Here is an 18,923-nt window from a genome sequence, read left to right as displayed (position 1 = left end):
AAGTGTGTGCTGTGTTTGTTTGACTGATATTTATCTTGCTTGATATTCTCTGAACTTGATGAATCTATGATTTGGTGTCTGTCATTACTTTTGAAAATCTGTCAACTATTATTTCTTCTCCCACAGTTTTTGGATGCCCTAGTTTGCTTATTTGTCTTTTCCTTCCTGTACTTATTCCTCTTTTGTTTCAATTTAGTTCATTTTTTAAAAGATTTTATTTATTTATTTGACAGAGAGAGACACAGTGAGAGAGGAAACACAAGCAGGGGAAGTGGGAGAGGAAGAAACAGGTTTCCCATTGAGCAGGGAGCCTGATTCAGGGCTCAATCCCAGGACCCTGGGATCATGACCTGAGCTGAAGGCAGAAGCTTGATGGCTGAGCCACCCAGGCACCCCAGTTTAGATCATTTTTGTTGACATGTCTTTGAGTTTTTTCCTTGGCTGTGCTGAGACCACTTATGAGTCCATATAGAAAGTTGTCTTCATTTCTGTTACTGTTTTCCATTTTTCACTTCTGTCATTCCCATTTTTATTTTCTTACAGTTTCCATACCTTATGAAATTACTCATATAATTATTACCATTATTACATCATTACACATTTTCCATTAGGTCTTTTTTATAGAGACTTTTATAGTTATTTTAAATTCTCCAGTTAAGCAATTCCAATATCTCTATAATAGCCACATCTAATTCTGTTGATTGTTTTGCCTCTTGGGAGTGTGTGTATGTGTCTGTGTTTGATTTATGTAAAACATTAGGGGTAAATAGGTTATGAACTTAGAAAGGGGCACACTTTTCCTTCTTTCACATACTAGGTCTTTAGTACAGGAGCTCATATTAATCAAAGCATCATCTTGGGTTTGAGATTTCTTGTTGCTTTTTTACTTTGAATGCATGGTAGGCTCAAATTCCTCTAGTGATAACATGTTTAGATTGGGGGCTGGTTAGCCAGTGGTTGTTTCTCATTCCCTGCTCCGCCCTCAGGTTTAGGTCTTCCCTTTATATGTACTACACAGAGGGTCCTGCTCTCTTTGCAGTACTGCACTGTCTTTTACTCATTGCTTCTTATCTTCGTAGAGGAAGTGGGGCAGAGGTGGCATTCTCTGACGTTCTGTTTAAACTTCAGTCTTGGGACACTTGGATGGCTCAGTGGGTTAATTGTCTGCCTTTGGGTCAGGTCATGAAACTGGGGTCCTGGGATCAAGCCCCAGGAGCCTGCTTCTCCCTCTCCCTCTGTGACTCTCCCTTCTTGTGCTCTCTCTCCCTCTTATTTCCTCTTTCTCTCTCTCTCTGTCAAATAAATAAAAAGTATTTAAGAAAATAAACTTCGGACTTGAATATATACCGTTTCCTTGGGTCTAGGGAGTAAAACCTTTAAAAACCTCTTGCCTATCTTCCAGCTATTGTTCTGGGCCAAGCATATATTCTTGCTTCTCCTTCAGGGGTAGAAGTAATTTTTCTGTTTCCCTCTCCCAGCTCCAAGCAGTTTTTTACCATTACTCTATGGGCAACAGTTTTTGTTGCCCTCCCAGTCCTGCATAGCAAGGCTTTTTTCCATAGAGGAGAAGCATCTGGGTAGTTTTGTGCCCCTTCTACAGCATCTGCTCTTCTCCCCCTGGCCCACACCATGAAAGACTCTTCTCAGGACTCTCCTAGTCTTCCCAGTGACTGCCTGTGATTTGTAGAGATTCATAAAGAATATGAACTCCTCCCTTCTCCCATACCTGTGGATTTCACGGTCTTACAAGTGTCCTTCTGGCCACTCACTTTGGCCAATTCATCAGCTCTTCTAGCTGAATACTTCTACATCTACCCCAGTAAGGAAGCTCTTAAGTTCCATCTCAGTCCATATTTCAGATTAGTTTTCAACTTTGCAACCTTTGCTCTCAGGTGGGTTCAAGGAAGTTCTGAACTTACAAATTGCCCAGATATTCTTGTTCTTACTGTAAGGGTGGAAGTAATACTCTTTATACTTTTTAGACCCCCAAACCCATCATTTCACTTTTGATTTTTCTGTAATGTCATTTAATTAAACTGTTACACTCATAAGAAGCAGGTAGTTGGGTTTTTTGTATTTAATCTAATTATTCTTCATTATTCACATGAAGTATTGGTGCAATTACTTACTGATATAACTGATTTTATATCTGCTTCTCACGTTTCATATTTCTTTTGCTCTTCATTTCTGTCCTTTTGGATCACTCTTTTATTATTGTAGTTTTCCCCTTTTATTTTATTATTTTTTATTTTTTTAAAGACTTTATTTATTTATTTAAGAGAGAGAGAGAGATGGAGAGCATGAGCAAGGTGAGGGGCAGAGGGAGAAGGAGAAGCAGACTCCCTAAGTAGCAGAGAGCCTGGAGTGGGGCTTGATCCCAGGACCCTGAGATCATGACCTGAGCCAAACACAGCCACTTAACCAACTGAGCTACCCAGGCACCCCAGTTTTCCCCTTTGAGGTAGTAGATATGGGGGCACCTGGCTGGTTCAGTTGGTTAAGCATCTGCCCTAGGCTCAGGTCGTGATCCCAGGGTCCTGGGGGACCCTGCATGAGACTCCTTGCTCTATGGGGAGCCTGCTTCTCCTTCTCCCCCACTTGCGCTCTCTAGCTCTCTTTCTGTCTCTCCAGTAAATAAATAAAATCTTTTTTAAAAAAATAAATAAGTAAATAAATAGTAGAACTGTACTAAAACATTATTTTCTTTTCTGTTATGACTACCTTAGAGATTATAGTATGCATTCTTGATTCATTATATTTGCCCAAATATTATTACCTTTCCAATTCAATTTTGGAACATTTTACTACTTTAATCCCTCATTATTATCAATTTTTTTCATTATTGTTCTCATGCATTTAGTTTTAATTTTACTTTGCACTATATCAACATTACAACTAACATAGTCAATATTTATTCCTATTTCCTAAATATTTACTCTTTTTGGTATTTTCCATTTTCTCTTGCATTTCCATGTTTTTGTCTTTGTTCATATTCCTTCTTTTGGAAAATCCACTTTCTTTTCTTTCAAATACAGTCATACCAACAATATGCATTGTCTGAAAATGTCTGCATTTCCATTTTGAAGGATATTTTTGCTAGGTATGGATGGCAGTTAAATGTCTGAAGCACTTTAAAGAACTTTTTCCCATTTTCTTCTATTTTTTGTTGTTTCTGTTCAGAAATTGGCTATTCAGCTCATCAGTCCTTTAAGTTAATTTGTCTTTTAAGTTCTGGTAAGTTTTAAAAATTTCTCTTTACCTTTGTTTTTCAGGTATTTGATGATGATGTGTCTAGGTTTCTTTTTTTAAATCCTCCTGGATATTTGTTAAGCTTTTTATTTCTTTTTAATTTTTATTTTTTGTTTCAGATTTTTTAATCTAAAATTCTAAAAGTTAAAATTCTAAAATTTAAAAATCTAAAATTTAAAATTCTAGTTAGTTAACATAGAGTGTAATACTGGCTTCGGGAGTAGAATTTAGTGATTCATCACTTACATATCACTTACATATAACACCCAGTGCTCATCACAACAAGTGCCCTGCTTAATACCCATCACCATTTTAGCCCATCATGCACCCACATCCCTCCATTTGTGACCAGATGACTTTTATTAGTTTAGGGGGATTCTTGGATAAAACACTTAAGAATATTGCTGTTATTATACTCTCTCTTTTCTTTGTTCTGGGACTCCAATTACATGTTTTATTCACTGATGCAGGGTTCTTCTCTGTCTAATCAGCTATAAAATTCATCCATTCAGTTCTTAATATTTGTTATTATATTTTATAGTTCCAGAGTACCCACTAGATTTCCTTTTTAAAATTATAATACTCTGATGAAAATGATCCATCCTATGATCTATTTTATCTTTTTTCTCTTTTCTCTTGAATATATTAATCATAGTTAATTTATATTCTTATCTGCTAACTCTAATATCTGACCTTCTTCTATTGTCTGTTTGTCGTTGTTGTTGTTGTTATTCTTGTTGTTACATTATCTCCATCTAGAGGTAATATATGGTATTATGGTATTATTATGATATATAATATCACATATCTCATACTTTTTCTTGTATACCACAAAGTGTATATGAAAGAACCACAGTATCCCTCATATGATGTTAGCCCACCACAGAGGGCTTCTCTTTTCCTATGTTAGATAAGGTAAAAGACTACTCACCTGAATCCACTTAGGAATTGAAATGGGTCCTCTTTAGACCTGTTTTGCTAAAAATCAGTCTACTCTTGATTTGTCAATATTTGTAAGACATGGTCCCCTAGGATTTTTTATCTTAAAAGAGCCTGATGAGTCTTTGTCTTCTTTTTTTTTTTTTTAATATTTTATTTATTTGACAGAGAGAAATCACAACTAGGCAGAGAGGCAGGCAGAGAGGAGGAAGCGGGCTCCCCGCGGAGAAGAGAGCCCGATGCGGGGCTCGATCCCAGGATTCTGGGATCATGACCTGAGCCGAAGGCAGAGGCCTTAACCCACTGAGCCACCCAGGAACCCCGAGTCTTTGTCTTCTTAACTCCATAAGACTTCAGTAGTTCTCTTATTGAGAGTTTTTCCAGCTTAGATCTTTAGCCTCCTGATATAACTTCAAAAGTGTCAAATGCTTGAGGGGGAAACCAGTAAGGTATCGGAGACATTTCAATTCACTTCTCCTGCCTATGAATGCCAAAATCTCCACCAGCGTCCCCCACCAGCAGTCTATGCCAGGGCCAAATCAGGGCTTTTAGCCTCTATTGTGTCCTCCTTCTCCATTCCCTCAGAGGTGTCTACAGGTAAAAAGAGGATATAGATCTTCAGTGTCAATCCACTACTTTCTCTAAGGATTTCATCTCTAACTTATTTTAATTTCAAGATTGCCTTGGCTGATCTTTGTCTCTTAAACTCTGCAAGAAATTCACAGACCTGTACCCCTGGAGATAAAAATACATTATATGTTTATTAAAAAAAAAAATTTGGAAGGGGAGGTGAACCATAAGAGACTATGGACTCTGAAAAACAACCTGAGGGTTTTGAAGGGTCAGGGGTGGGAGGTTGGGGGAACAGGTGGTGGGTAATAGGGAGGGCACGTTTTGCATGGAGCACTGGGTGTTGTGCAAAAACAATGAATACTGTTACGCTGAAAAAATAAATAAAATGGAAAAAAAATGTCATTCTGCTTGTCAGGTTTTTTTTTGTTGTTGGTGGTGGTGGTTTTTTGTTGTTGTTGTTTTGTTTTTTGTTTTTTTCCCTTTAGCTTCTAACCCCCATACTACTTCAGATTTCACCAAATGTTTTTTGCAGAAAATGACCAAGTAGTTGGGGCTTCTGAAATCTTTAATTTTAAAAGATTTACTTATTTCTCTCTTCTCCAGTATCAGCCTTATGCCTGGGTCAAGCTCTATTTATCATCCTACACCTAAAATTGACAAGTGTTCCAGGGGAAAATTGATAGCTAATTGTCTATTCACTTATAAATTATTCTTCCCATCTCTGGAATTTTAGACCAAGTAGTTCCTTAGATTTCCACATCTCTCTGATATTTTTTAAAAATATGTTTTTTATTCCCCCCCCCCTTTTTTTTTAGCTTTGAGGCATTTCATTATAAAAAGCTAGCACTTGTATACACCAACAAGAACTTAAAATTCATCACACATTTACCTCATTTTTTAGCTTGACCTTCTACTAAATCTTTAGCTTCATTGATTTTGGCTGCTATATAAGGAGATCCTCCCTTGTCTGGATGATTTAAAAGCATAACTCGTCAAAGAGCATCTCTTATTTTTCCTTTATTGGCAGTAGGACTTAGACCTAGTATTAATGCTGCTTCACATTTTGTCATTTGGTTTCAAACCCAAATAGCCAGTGTTGAAGGCAGATTTTGGTAGGCTCTGAAAAACTTGTTTTATTTGAGACTCCATATGTTTAATGGCTTGCAAAACATAATGGCCTGCAAATCCTGCAGCAGCTATGGTCAGTCCCTGTTTTTTATTCCTTATCTGGCTTTTTCTGGTTGTTGTCCACAGGAGCATAATCTGCATTCTTTCATAACAAGCCATAAACTACTTACTATGTCCTGTTTGGAAGTAGAAGACACCTTACCCATTCCTTAGACATAATTGCAATTGGCCCTTTAGAAAAGCAGTAGTAAATGAAAATCTCCATAAAATTCGCCTTCATCTATACATTTATTTTCTTACCTTTCAACAAATATAATTACTTGCAAACTCCTTAAGTATTTTTGCCCAGTATTAAGCTGAATATGATTTTTATGTGATCATGTTAACCAAATGAAAGAACCCAATGACCATGTGAAAACTACAAAGGTTAATTTAGAAATGAAGGCACTAATACCAACAGATTAAGGTAAGCAGTGCCCATTTATGAGAACTCGGTCTCTGAACTTTTTTTTTTCCTTTTTTCCTCTCACTTCTTCTCTTGGGTTATTTGTCCTAATTTTATTCAATTATAAAAATTATTTATATTCTAGATAAGTTATTTGCTTTCTATATGTTTTGCAAATATCCTTTCCAAGTGTATGACTCATCTTTTCATTGTTTTAGTGGTGTCTTTTGAAAAACAGAAGATTTGAATTTTGATACAGTACAATTTTTTTTCTATGGGTCACATTTCTAATGCGTATGTATGAAATTATTGCCTAAACCAAAGTCACAAAATTTTCTCCAATTTTTTCTTGTAGAAGTTTTATAGCTCAAGTTCTTGCAGTTAGGGCACTTTTCTTAATTTTTGTGTTTGTGTTTGTTTTTGTTAATTTTCAAGTTATGAGTCAAATTTTATTTAGCCCCAAAGGACTTGGACTATATATATATATATATATATACATATATATATATATGTATGTATATATATATATACATATATATATATACATACATATATATATATGTATATATATATACATATAAATATATATATATGTATTCATATCCATATTCAGCATGCCTACCCTATTTGTTGAAAAGACTTTCTTTCCTTCACTGCATTGCCTTGACACCTTTGTCATATATATATATGTATATATATACATATATATATATACATGTATATATATATACATATATATACATGTATACATACATATACATACATATATATATGTATATATATATATACATATAAATATATATATATGTATTCATATCCATATTCAGCATGCCTACCCTATTTGTTGAAAAGACTTTCTTTCCTTCACTGCATTGCCTTGACACCTTTGTCAAGTTTATGATGAGGTTGTGTCCCAGCCTTTCCTATCTGCTCTCATGTGTTTTTTCTTTTCATGTTCACCCAACATATAGTCATTACTTAGCCAGAATTTAGCTTTTTAAAGAGGAAATTATTTCATATATAGTTGTAGATTGAGTGTGTCTTGTGTGAGGAGGTGAGTTCGGGATTTTCCTATGTCACCATGTTGAACCAGATGTCTCTATCGAATATCATATTGATTTCTTTCTAGACTCTATTCTTTTCTATTAATCTATATTTCTATCCTTATGCCAGTACCACATTGTATTAATGCTTAATATTTTTGAAATGAAGGTTAAAATGTCTAAATTAACTTTAAATATATTTCACATGCTTTGAAATCAATAGTTTACTGAGTTGCAATATCTTAATGCTTAAAGATTTAAATGACTGAAGTAACCTCTTAAAAATCATATAATTTAAAACTCTGATAATCATAAACAAATGTTAACAAAACAGAGAAAAGAAGCTTTTAAGATTAAAAATAAACTCTATGATCTTATAAAACTGCAGAGAACTCTGACTAGAGAAAGAAAGTTATGGAAATTGTGAAAAGGGGGAAATTATGGATGACTTAGCAGAGTGGGCCATATTAGTTGCATAGGAGACCATTGGGGAAATTTTTTTAAGTATCAATACCTGATTCCCACCCCGAAGATTTAAATGCTAACAAAACGGAGAAAAGGGGCTTTTAAGGTAAAAATAAACTCTATGATCATATAATTTATATTATGATGAATTATTATTCTGCATTATTTTGAAATAGTGCCAGGTTTGAGAATGACATGACAATCAAATAAATATTCTGGAAATAAATAATCAAACATGTTTAATCATTATGGAAAGAATGAAAGAAAATAAGTATATAATACAGAGGTAAAAACTGCAATGTAAGATATTTGGGCATGAGCTAAATGTCAGAGATATACACTATTATTTTTAATAATTATTAAGTTATGTGGAATGACAAACATTTATGCAGACACACATATTTTATGTCAAGAGCTCTGACTTCTACCTGGCAGACTACTATTTTTTAAAATATTTCAGTTTGAGTTCCCCCAGAAGCAGATCCTTAGACAGTGACTCAGTGCAATTACTCTATTTGGAAACCATAGTAGGGAAGTAGAGAAATGTTAAGGAAAGAGAAGGCAGCCAATAAAGGATGCATTATCAAGCTAGCTACCACTATGATTAGCTAGAGCTTGATTCCATGGAGAAACTCTGGGAAGGGTGCAAAATGAGAGGTGAGGAAATTGGAATATTTATGCACCAACACCTGAGAATTACAATTTGAGGGATTTGGGTGGGAGTAGTGCTTTTTCATTCATTCATTTCATTCATTTCATTCATTAGCAGCTGGAAGCCCACCAGAGTACACACAATTGGTAAGTCTGAAGGAAAAGGATGAGGCACAGACATATTCTGTTTCATTGTGCTAGGGGACTTGAGATTCTATTTAATACGTTATTCATAATCTTCACAAACACTACAATGAGGATTTTTTTTCCCCCTATCTTCACTTTGAAAAGAGAGAGACCAAGACACATCTGATAAATAATGGTGGTATGCCTTTTATGTACCAGGCACTGTTCTAGACACTTGGCATAGAGTGGCGAACAAAAGAGACTAGAAATATGTGCACATGTAGTTTATATTGCAGTGGAGGAGAATGGCAACCATATAAACCAATACAGCTTCAGATATCGATAAGAGCTGAGAAGGAAAATAAAGAAAAGTAAGGGAATTGAGAATGACAGTAGTACCTTTTTAGATAACTAGTTTAGGGAAGACTGCTCTTAAGAGATAAAATTAAAAATGAATGCAGTGAAGGAGCTAGTGCGTAAATTATTCCAAACAGAGGAAACAGTAAGTCTACAGCCCCCAAGGTGGATCTGTGCTTGGTGTGTGTAAAGAATAAGGAAGAAATTGTGCTAGAACAAAGTGAAGGGAAAGAGAAATTCATCGGGAATAAGGTGAGATAAGTATATTTTCATAGGCCATGATGAGAACTACATCTTTAACATTAGATTTAAACCTGTGTGACAGGTAAAAATAGACAAGGGAAAACAAGTTAGATAGTTGAGGAACAATGTTTTAAATGACTCTTCCAAGAAAATGGAATTATTAAATTTTCGATCTGCAATTCAAATTTGTCTTCCTTCCAAGTTGATGAACTATGTTATGCCACCTCTCCTTTATGGCTAGTAATATTTTATTTCTTTAGAACTCTTTAGGAATTTGTCTTTTTGCCAAACCAAAACAAGGGAAAGCCCCCCACCCATTTGGTAAATTAAAAAGAAATTCTGTTGACAACCTGAATTTAATAAGCTTATGGCTGCCTTATTTTTTTCAAATCCTAGGAAGTATGAACATTTTAGACTTACAGCACTAATACTTCACTAGTCTCTGACTGCCAACCCTCAGCATTATCTTGTGAGACTCCCAGCCTCACTGAAATCTCAAATTGCTGCTTTTCTGCCTGCTGTGTGCTGTGAGTTGAAAAGAACCCAGAGTCATTTGTTTCCTCCACAAGCCGGAGATATTTCATGAATTCTCATTTATTTCAGAGATGCTGTCTTTCCCTTGTGGGAGACTCTGAAGTCTCAAAGGTCAACAGAAAGCCTTGGAATACGCAGCCTTTTTCATCTTACTAACAGCAGGGAAAGAGCAGAAAGAAAGAACCTAACAGTAAGAAGACATAAAGAATAAAAAGAAATGGCAACGTGATTCCATTTATGTTTTTCAGGCAAAGAAAGAAAACAAGACTAACCGGAGCACAGTTATAATTACTGGTTAGCATTCTGGAACCCCGCTGGGTTTGTCATGCTGCAGGAATACTGATGGGTCTGACTCTAGGGACTTTGGTCTAACTCTTCACAAACTGCAGATTGGCTTTTACAGGCTTCCTGAGTCAGCCCTCACCAGCTTTAGCCTTCCCAAAGCTCCATTTTGGTATTAATATTAGGGAGGAGGCCACTTCTCTCTTCTCATTTTCTCTCAGAGATGGAATCATCTTCTTTCATTGCCTACATCAATAGTAAATCCCTCTGCCATTAGCAAAATACTTGAAGGACACTGGTGGGTGGGTCCTAGGTAATTATACACTAGATAAGGATGTGGTCTGCCCTTCAGAATACTAGGTTAAACAAAGATAAAAGGGGTAGTGGAGTAGAGCTGGACTGCTCACCTAGAATTCCAGCTCCATCACTTACTAGTTATGTAAGGAAATTGCTCAACCTTCAATGCCTCAGTTTCCTTATCTGAAAAGTAAAGATTATAATAATCATATTTGCCTTGAGATTTTAGTGAGTTAATACAGAAAATAGTATCTGGAATGACTCTTCTCCTGATAATGCAGATTCACACATAACCTTATTCACTCCCAGCCTTTGCCCAGCTCCTGTATCCAGAATTCTACCTGCTATATATCCCAGGACTGGAAGGAAGAAATGGTATCACCTCATCAGTTGATTGCTGGAATCACTCATGCTGTTCTGGAAGTCTCAGTCAGGATTTCAGGACCAGAAACATTGTTCTCAGATGGCATCAATCCATTGCCAGAACAAGGGTGGATTATAATTGCCCCACAGAATTCCTAGCCAACTAATAATAAGTTTTCAATAATGCTTTTCTGGCATGCTGAATCACTAACCGCACTGAAGAGGAAGTCTGAAGTATAAATAAAGCACTTAGGACTCAGAGTAGCATTATTATGTAACTCTTTGTTATTATTGTTGGTATTAGTCCTCTGGGAAAAAGAGACCATGTGGAGTCTAATGCTCACAATTTCTACATGCCCATCTCATTGAGACAATAAAAGAAAAACAAACTATTTTGTAACACTAATACTGAAAAGGGGATTCTGGAGTTATAAAAATAGAGCAAGAGATAACCACAAAAATTTTCACTAGCTGTACCAGGTGAAGGGAGAAGTAATTGGAATTAGGAAGAGAATTTGTATAAAGCTCAGAGAAAGTTGCAGACAGAGGCACAGCAAGCCCACAAATGGGAGAATCTACATTCCAGAACCTAAAGCAAGTCAGCATGGCAGAAAGAGGGAGTGGAGTGCCTCTGCGTGCGTGTATGTGTGCATGTGTGTGTGTGTGTGTGTGTGTCCTTGAACAAGTGTCAGCATGTTGGGGGGTGAGGCCAGATTACAGACATCAGAAGACCGTCTCTTGAAGGCCCTGAAGGTTTTAGGCAGTTATTCCATTTCCCAGGGAGGTAGAGAGTGGATGGGCCAGTGGCCAGCCTGAAGGCGGGGAGGGGGACACTATCAGATAAGATGACCGGAGGCAATGGGATGTAAGAGACATTAGGCGTGGAATACACGGGACTTTGGAGGTGGAAGAGTGATGAGTGATGGGGATAGCCTGAGTTTTAGGCCCAGGCAACTGACTAAATGTTGACATTTTTGGTAGAAAAACAAAACAAAACAAACAAAAAACCAAATATTTTATAAGATATATATCTCTTAACTGAGATGTGTATCTTGTAAAAAAATGAATTTTTTAAATGATAGTACTGGGCACCTGGGTGGCTCAGTCCATGAAATTTCTATCTCGGCTCAGGTCATTGTCTCAGGTCCTGGGATGGAGCCCCACACCAGGCTCCCTGCTCAACGGGGAGTCCACTTCTCCTTCTGACCCTCCTCCCTGTTTGTGTGCGCTCTCTCTCCCCCGTCTCAAATAAATAAATAAATACATACATACATATATACATATATATATATACACATAAATAAATATTATCTTTAAAAATAAATAAAATAATAGTGATTGTATCTTATTCATCTCCTCTGGGTTCAGTATAATAAGTGAATATCTCCAAGGGTATCAGCAGAGCTGTCCCTCCCCTCCTTTTTTTTGCTGTAGTTATTTTTATCATATTTTTATGGCCAATATTTTTAGCATTAAGTATTTAAGAAGTGAGCAAGAATTGGAGGAGGGGAGAGGAGTATCACAGAGAAAGTGCCTGCCAGTCTCCCAAGCAATTTTTCTACTCTTTGAATGCAAGGATCTCATGTCTTCAACCTGAATGTCCTCATATGTAAATGGGGGTACTATGACATGCAATGTAGGCTAAATATCCCACTCAAAGGGTAATCACTTGGGGCCTTCCTCAGATCTCTAAATCAAACTTAGAAAATGAAGCATTACTGGCACAAATAAACTAGAGCCTTCTTGTATTAGAGGGAATTGTAATCCCAGCAAGGTCAAGAAAGAGGTGGGATCAAAGTGTGCTAAATCCAAGGCAAAGATCGATTTCTGTGACTGTAGGATGCACTTAAAACACTCAGTGAGGCCTGAGTGACTTGAACAGAATGGCTTCATCAAAGATAAGGAGTTCTTTGCCCATTGGAACTCAGGCCTCTTACTTTGTACTGGTTTAAGGTAAATAATTAGTATTTTCTGGCATTTGTTGAATGATTGGTCTTCTAAATAAAAACTGTGTTTTTCATTTTTCAATCCTCATTACCATAAGCCAATATCAAGTAATTTTTCATCCTGACTTTTCCTGTCATTCATGATAGCAGCCTTTTCATTACTTATGTATCACCAACCATACACACATTTGCTTATGCATTTAAATATTTTTTAAGCATAAATTTGTCTTAGATATTCACATCCAATCTTGTAGCGCTGGGTATGCAATCCAAACCTCAAGAAATAACAGTTCAGCTTGAAAATTCAGGTATTTATGGAAGGAGAAAACTAGTTCATTAGTGGGCAGAATAGAAGTCAGCAAAAAAATCGCTTTGTTTTCCCGTGAAGGTTTCAACACTTAGCCTAAAGTATGTAAATTTATGAATGTTTAAATCCACATTTCTGAATCTTTTCATATTCAGCCTCAAATGCAGACAACAGATTTTAGTTATATATGTTATTTTAGCTTTTTATATATAAATATATACATCAGATTTAAAAGTAAGTTAATTTATAAATTTTTCTGAAAAAAATTCTAAGAAGAAATGTATTTTATTAACTTTATTTTAATAATAAAGCATTTATTAATAATTTACATTGTATAGAGGAAGATAGTACTATTAGCAATCTTCCACCAAGTATCTTGGGTATATATGCTTGTAAATACTGGAATGACAGAGTTTAAGGGCCTGAGCTTTAGTGGCAGGACCTGACTTCAGATTTTGGCTCTACCGCTTACTTAATCTGGGTAAGTTGCTTATCATCTTTATGTCTCAGTCTCCTCATTGATGAAATGAATAAAATAGCATACCTGCTGCATAACATTGTTATGAAGACTAAATCCCACAAAGTGGAAAAATTCCTGGCATAAAACAAGTACTCAATAAACATCACCTATTACCACGAGGCTCAGCAATGAAAAGTCTCACCTAATTTCAATTAATTTAATAGTCTCAAATAGTGCATTCTCTCATACTTATTTCAGTTCAGTAAAATCAACTTCAGACAAAATTTTCACTTAAGTTCCTCTTCATTGTCTAGTTAGGCTTAACCCAAAACACACATGGAAAGATGCTCAACCTTACCAATATCTGAGCAAACTGAAGTAGCAAAACTCCCTTTTCGCCTTTCAGATTAATAAGTGTAAAAGGAACACTAAATCTCATTGTAGACATGGGATGCACTGTGAGGAAGAGTCTTCTACTTTTGCCAGTAATCTAAATTGGCACAGATTTTTCTGGAAGACAGCTTGGCAGTATATATTCCAAATCTTAAAATATATATTCCTGTTGATCCAGAAATTCAACATACAGAAATTAATACTAAGGAAGCATCAGAAAAATGGGCAAAGATGAATAAACAGAAGGGTCACTGCAGTGTTATTTCTAACAGCTTCAAATTAGAAGCTACTAAAATATAAGTGCAAGTCAATGATATTGGGCCATGTTCATAAAACAGAATTCAATGAGGCCATTCATAAAGTTGATAGTTTTGACACAGAAACATGATTAAGTGAAAGTAGCATTATCATCAGTATGATTCACTTTGTAATATGCATCTATGTGTGCATGTGCCTGGAAAAATTCTGAAGGGTATACATCAAAATATTACCAGTTGTTATCATTGAATGATAGAATTAATAAGTGATTTACTTTATGCTTTTCAGTAAACTATTTTATAAGCAAAATATATTTACTTTTGCAATCATAGAAAGGCCTGTGAAACTGGTTAATAAAAATGTAATTCAGAGAAACCCTGGAATCTATAGAAAAACATCATGGTGTTAAACTATTAGACAATAGAGAACCATTAAAAATATGACTTTATATGCACTTTAGCTTTTTTATTCCTCTAATAAAATGGTCATCAGTATGGGCAGCAAAACCTGACAGAATTTCAATCAAGGAGTCTCTGGACCTATACCTGGTATAGAATTTTGGCTTTTTGTTTTGTTTCCCCTATACAACCCACACCCTCAGGGCAGTTTATTTCAGTTAATGGTCCTTCAGTCTGGCTGCTAGGTATAATTTTGGAATTCATTGAATCGTTGATGTCATTGGCCTGGGCCAAGTGTGATTCAAGGTTAACAGGACTAAAAGTCAAAACGAAAAATAAGTTCCCTGATCTACAAGAAAGGCTATCATCGAAGAGCTATTCCAGAACAGTGGAGTTAATGAAAAGCTATCTGTCTTCTGTCAGTAACACCAAAATTCTGAAGATCTGTACATTTAACAAATCCAAAATAATGGTGAAATTTGAGATAGGGGAGAGTTTTACAAAGGGAGATGGACAACCCAAAATCAATGATTCAAATTTTATGCTTGGTTAGGAAGAGTGGTGAGGGGTAAGCAAGTATTTAGATAATAGCACTTTCATTTTGGTAAACTGAAAAATATTTCACTTCTGAAGATTAGTTAATAGAAGGCCATAAAAAAACTTTTTTAACCATCTGAGGCCATCAGAGTCAAAATGCCTATTAGGAGTTTTCTGTCAATTGATGAATTTTTGAATACCACATCTGAAACTAATGATGTACTATAAGTTGGCTAATTGAATTTCATTTAAAAAAAAAAAGAGTTTTTGTGACTAGACTATTATAAAAAAGGGGAGGCACATATATTGTAGTATATTGTTTATAAATATTATATATTCAAAATAAGGTGGCCGGGGAGGTATTTTTCAGAAAATGTTCCAATGGAAATTTATCTGACCCACTGATATTTGCAAACTCCACATTAGAGTGTGCTAAGACAAATGTTTTAACAGAATCATCCCAGTGGTGATGTCTGTGTGTGAGGGGGAAGCAACTGAGTGCACTGAAGTGAGAAACATTCAGGAAGTAAAGGAAAAGATAAAGACAGGAAAAATCCATTAACCCAGGAGTTAAGAACTCTGTGTTCTCCCATTTCTCTGAATGAATCTCAGCTCTTAATCTTTCACTAATCATTAGAAATAAAAACACAAACTATAGATTTCTAAAGATTTGTTTTTTGTTTTTTTTTTATCACTGTAGTGTTGCCTTAGTCTCTGCCTCTGTGGACTGCCATATTATTTGAGGTAGCAAACTACAAAGTGGCAAATTTTAGTCAGAGATTATAGAACTAGTCCATTCATGAAAATGCATTTCCCTTCAGAAGACCACTAGGATCTCCCATTAATGTGACATAAATAGGAGATTTAAGTAAACAAATAAAATGCAAATGACCAAGATGCTGCAAAGAACACTGTCACCCATACATTGACGAAATCCATTCCAGAGAGTAATAATCATTAAAAAAAAATAGTTATAGTTCAGATCACAGAGACTACCAGTTTTAGGTAATCAATAATATTAAATGGTTGAGATTAGAGAATATGCCCATTTATGCCTACTAATCACATTTCTTTAAATCATGTTCCATCTTAGTTCAATCAGTATTTAAACAAGAGGCTACATGTTAGCTCTTCTTAAGATACGTTTGAGCACAGAAGTATATACTCTGGTGTCTATCAGTTACCCTTAACGCCTGAAATAATGTGAAAAGAGAAATCTATTCTACCTTAAAAAGACAGAATCTTCCACAAGATATCTCTTAGCCAAACTTCATGAATATTGCCTAAGAAAAACTAGCCACTAAAAGATAATCTTCCCAAATATATCACTAATACATAATGACAAACACACAGATACACATGAGGAAAAATTTCAGTGACTTGACAGATCCCATGTTAGACATGACTCTTCTTTATCTCTTTCCCTCCCTCCCTCCTTCCGTCCATCCCTCCCTCCCTGCCTTCCTTCTTACTTTCCTCCCATCCTTTCTTCTTCGTGTCCTTTAAGCAAAGGTCGCTATTAAGTTTCAGGACAGTTTTAAGGGAATATTTTAATTCACAAATTATATATTCTGCAGAATATGCAAGCTAGGGAATTGATTTAATAGGGCAAATGTTTTTAACATATGATAAGGAATCAATTTGGCTGATGAGATAATTTCTAAATATTGTTTTAGACATTGGCCATTCTAAATTTCAATAAGCCCTTTACTGCTTTAGCCCAGAAAACTTTAGTGAAAGAAATAGAAAGAATAATAACCAAATCAAAAAGAGCTCACTGCAATTGCAGAGTGATGATCATAATAAATAGGAATGAACCCAACCAATGAGAAGGATCTGATGAAGGAGGTCAAAGATGGATGTTAAGTGTCATTTCCCTCACATTTTTATACATGAGCTGCAAGATACCGAAGAAATAGAGAAAATACATTAATTTTATCCTCACATGATATAGACTAAGCATCATCATAAAAGCCACACACATAGAGGGAAAATACAGAGAAATCTTAAAATGCACTGAATGATTTATCTGGGTAACTGGAGGATCCTAAAAAAAATTGTGTAGTGACAGGGATAAATGACTGAGTTAGAAACAACACATGACTACCTCTAATGCTTAAAAATTTTCAGTGACTCCTCACTTTTTTTTTTTAAAAGATTTTATTTATTTATTTGACAGAGAGATGACAAGTAGGCAGAGAGGCAGGCAGAGAGAAAGGAAGGGAAGCAGGCTCTCTGCTGAGCAGAGAGCCCGATGTGGGGCTCGATCCTGGAACCCCAGGATCATGACCTGAGCCGAAGGCAGAGACTTTAACCCACTGAGCCACCCAGGCGCCCCGACTCCTCACTTTTTACCTTAGCATGTCTTCCACTGCTCTTCAACATACACTCCACCAGAGTTTCTGGTGGAATCTGTTTCCTCTCTGGCCATAAGCTCTCCAGCTCAAAATTGCCTCTAGGCCTTCAATCTAGTTGACCTTTCACTCTACCTCTTCCCCATTACCACCCCAACTCCATCCACTCTGCCCAGTGTCCTCTCCTCTCATTTAAATCCAACCCAAATCCCACTTCCTCCTGGAAGCTTTTACGGCCATTTCAACCTACATTGTTCCCCACAGTCTCTGAACTACAGAACACTTAATATGCTCTCATCTTGTTCTCTTGCTGTATCCGCTGTGAGTCTAGTTTTACCAAATATAATCTCCAACTACAGTGTTTATGTTCAGAAGTAGAGATTAAAAATTGCATCTTTATTTTTGACCGAATTGAGTGGGCTACACAATGATAAGCATGAGGATTGATTGTTGCCAGGTAACTTTAATAATAAATTATTTTACCTTTTTCATGTTGTCAACATATCTGAGACTTTTTGGCATATTAACAGTCAATTTTCACAGTCATCTAATGAACAAACCTTTACTGAGCCTCTTCTACCTGCTAGGCATTATAATGTTTGAGAAATGGTATTAACATGACTCAGGCTCATAACTTAATAGATTACAATCCTGGACTTTTATATGAACAACATTTTATAGTTTCTGAAACAATTTGACATAGTTGACTCTAATTTAAAACTCATAGTAATTCTTTGATGGAGTATTATGCCTCCATCAGAAAGGATGAATACCCAACTTTTGTAGCAACATGGACAGGACTGGAAGAGATTATGCTGAGCAAAATAAATCAAGCAAAGAGAGTCAAGTATCATATGGTTTCACTTATTTGTGGAGCATAACAAAGAACATGGAGGACATGGGGAGATGGAGAAGAGAAGGGAGTTGAGGGAAAATGGAAGGGGAGATGAACCATGAGAGACTATGGATTCTGAAAAAGAACCTGAGGGTTTTGAAGGGGCAGGGGGTGGGAGGTTGGGGAACAGGTGGTGGGTAATAGAGAGGGCACGTATTGCATGGAGCACTGGGTGTGGTGCAAAAACAATGAATACTGTTACACTGAAAATAAGTTAATTAATTAAAAAAAAAACCTCATAGTAATTCTTTATCACTGACATTGAATGGCAGCTAGTGGCATACTAATCAGTCTCCAGAGACCAAAGGCTTATCAATTCCATTGCTCTTAGGGGGCCTAGTTCTACACAGCATCTCATACCTCTAGCCATGACCTGCAGAGGAGAGTCATAACTCAGCTTTTTGTTACCACTGTTCCTTTTCCATTGGCATATTCTGGTGTCATTGATAAATACAGAATCTTCTGGGCTCTCCCACAGAACAAAGTGGGCTGATGCATTCTCCTGAATTACATGGCATATCCACTTTAGTATGTTCAGTTCACTTAGGTTTTTGACACTTTATCCATTGCCATGGTAGGTATGGCATTTTTCCTAAAGTACTTATCAGGGTCTTAAAACCTGTGTTACTCAAAAGTGCCCCCATAAGACATCTGGGTGGCTCAGTGGGTTAAGCCTCTGC

The 18,923-nt window shown here is 36.1% G+C and overlaps 1 pseudogene; it reads right to left on the bottom strand.

Moving 5' to 3' along the window:
• Positions 1–5,640: 5,640 nt before the first annotated feature.
• Positions 5,641–6,030, bottom strand: LOC123955024 (annotated as a pseudogene).
• Between the last annotated feature and the right edge of the window lie 12,893 nt (positions 6,031–18,923).

The sequence above is a fragment of the Meles meles genome, chromosome 13 (assembly GCF_922984935.1).
Source record: "Meles meles chromosome 13, mMelMel3.1 paternal haplotype, whole genome shotgun sequence".
Taxonomy (NCBI): Eukaryota; Metazoa; Chordata; class Mammalia; order Carnivora; family Mustelidae; genus Meles; species Meles meles.
The sequence above is the reverse complement of the archived record's forward strand: the minus strand, read 5'-3'. Positions and strand labels throughout refer to the sequence as shown.